General features: G+C 39.0%; 1 protein-coding gene across 2 annotated transcripts in view; it reads right to left on the bottom strand.

The window, feature by feature from the left end:
* Positions 1–2,828, bottom strand: part of CASK (calcium/calmodulin-dependent serine protein kinase (MAGUK family)) — a 139,992-nt gene that overhangs the window by 43,866 nt on the left and 93,298 nt on the right. The gene's annotated exons all lie outside the window — the stretch shown is intronic.

The raw sequence follows: 2,828 nt of genomic DNA, 5'->3' as shown, positions 1-2,828 counted from the left end.
CTGCCCAGGGAAGTGGTTGAGTCACCATCCCTGGAAGTATTTGAAAGACATGTAGATGAGGTGCTTAGGGACATGGTTTAGTGGGCATGGTGGTGTTGGGTCGACGGTTGGACTCGATCTTAGAGGTCTTTTCCAACCTTAATGATTCTATGATTCTAAGGCACACAAGGGTAAAACAAAACTAAAACAAAAAAACCCTTTGAACTCGAAGGTCTCAGTCCCAGTAAGAGTACTTACAAACACATACTTCATTGGCTTTGGTTCTCTAAAGGTCTATACGTAGTCTAAACCACTAACACTGTGTTTAAGTAAATGAGACAGACTATACTCCACTGTCTTCCGATTAGATAATAATATAAATAATAGTAAAATACTCTGTTATCATACAGGTGTTAATGCACATGATCATCCTTATTACACCTTATTGCTTCAGTCTCTGTGCATCAGAGCTCAGCAACTTACTAATCAGAGTATTGCTCTGTACAATGCTTGGTAAGCACATTGAGTGTAGGCTGACAATACTGTTTTATACAATTACTTCCTTTCCTAAGAGTACCCATTTTAAAGGCTTTGGCTCTGAAGGAAAGTTCGGCAGAATGCCACGTACCTAAGAATAATTTTGTAAGGTCTGCTACCTTATAAAAGGTGTGTCTGGGAACAGGAGTGGGAATGATGGGAGAGGATGGGATTGCCTCTGACATCTGGAGACTCTTTGGTATCTGCACCCTAAAGGTATGGTTCCACTGCAACGTATGCTGACTTAACTGCCGCTTTACGTGTTTGTGCCATTCCTCCCTATCCTGGACTGCATGTTTCTGTCCCCTTGCTCATTCTGGCTCTGGCAGTTTTCCAGTTGTCCCTAATTCTTTTTGCTAAATTGATCATTGTTTTGTTGGAGCAGTTTTCTACTAGTTTAGCACAGTGCAATACCGAAGTGCAGTGTCAGATGAATGTGAGAACAGCTGCAAGGGAGAAGATGAAACATGGGGAGAAGGGATGGGACTCCATCAACTAGCAATTTAGGTTGGGATGCCATAGACTAACTTACTGAAATTACTCCTCATCAAAAATACTTGTTACGGAATTGTGGCTTATTCCTTATAAAAAAAACCTTTTTATAGAACTGCAGCAAAAGAATTCTGACAGATGGTTTTAAATTTATGAGGTTATCAGGTGGAAACAGAGGTACCTATAAAAGATGATTTCCAACTCACTTTTCCTGTCGCTTGATTCGATACGTTAAATTTTTATATGCCACAATCATTTTTATTGATGCCTACTCTGAAAATAATTTATACTTTAAAAAATGCTCTTTCTCCACAGTGCCTAATGTTTTTGCAATACTGTATGGTAATTACGCAAAAAAAGGTAAATCAGATGAACCTGTCAGATTCCCAATAAAGAAGTTGAGTACCAGAGAGTATTGTTCTTGGGTCCCCCCCCCCGCCCCTTTTTTTTTTGAAATCGTTCTTACAATATGGCTGAGTACCATTCCACCTTGTATTATGTTCTATTTCAAGCAAGTATTCCTGTTAAACGTTGAACCAGATTTGTTACAGACTTCAGGATAGGTATCATCTCCAGGCAATGACATATCACTGTGTCGCTGAGTACAACATAAAAAGCCAATGTCTGCATTAGCAATCAGTGCAATGAAATAGGAATGGATCGACAAGTAAAACAATTGAGTTAGCGAGGACCCGATGTACACACTGAATGCATTGCAGGAGTTTTTACTTCTGACCAGCTTCCATCTTGCCCTGTGGACTGCATGCCCATCAGCTGCTGGATTACACTGGCTGAGCTTCTGGTGTGCATCTTTGAGTTTAACTTTATCTGAAAGGAGTCTAGTTTGCATGCTTTGAGACTCTTACATGATACAAGCCAAAGCATTTTAAGGGGACAATCAGGAAATTCACTTCAAAAACACACTCCTGATCTGATTTAAAGTACTAAAATAAATGCACTTGAAGCTACAGTGGCCATCAAAAGAACACACTGGGACATGCAGCTATCCAGATTTCATCTTATACCTGAATACGAGGTTGGTTTCAGCTCACCCTTTCCTGGAAATTAGGTTTATCCTTCAGACTTACAGTAATTTAGCTTTCAGGTGAGCAAATTCCACAAAGCCCCCTGCATATAATCCTTGTGTTAGGGAAAGTCCAATTCACGATTTTAAACTGACAATAGTGTATAGCAGATTTAAGCAAACACTTTTATTTCTGAACTCAGCAACTTCATCCACAGCATAAACAAAAGAAATCCTTTAAGTAGTTTCAAAAGAGTGCACTTCAGTAACTGGAACCAAGTTATTAAGTAGTCACATCCCTGAACTTAGGACAATTACTGCCCACAAATCAGGTTTGTGAAACAGACACAGTAGGAGTTGATATGTAACACAAATTCACTAGACTGTACGAGCTATTGATTTATTGTAAAATAATGTTAAATAAACACTTATTTTGCAATGACTTCACACACCTTTATCCTAAGACGACCTTGGGAAAAGGAAAAAGGAGGACCCCAGCTCTATCTATGAACATCCAAAAGGATTCATTCTTCTTTCTGTGTGCAATGCAGCTCCCCCCAAAAAGACAGTGAAACTGCTCCATAATTAGATTACTCCAAACTGTTGACAGTTTTCAGCACAGTAGTGGGGACCAGTAGTAGTAGTAATAGAAACTATTTTGCCAGACCAGCAGATTGGAAATATTTATTAATAGGTATATTGTATTGTATGCAGTTTCATCACCTGTAGATTTTAGGGAGAACTTACTGAACTTAAGTTTTCTAACATAAAGAATATTAAACCCCCCCCCCGAAAA

Source organism: Pygoscelis adeliae, unplaced genomic scaffold (assembly GCF_000699105.1).
Source record: "Pygoscelis adeliae isolate BGI_AS28 unplaced genomic scaffold, ASM69910v1 Scaffold92, whole genome shotgun sequence".
NCBI lineage: Eukaryota > Metazoa > Chordata > Aves > Sphenisciformes > Spheniscidae > Pygoscelis > Pygoscelis adeliae.
The sequence above is the reverse complement of the archived record's forward strand: the minus strand, read 5'-3'. Positions and strand labels throughout refer to the sequence as shown.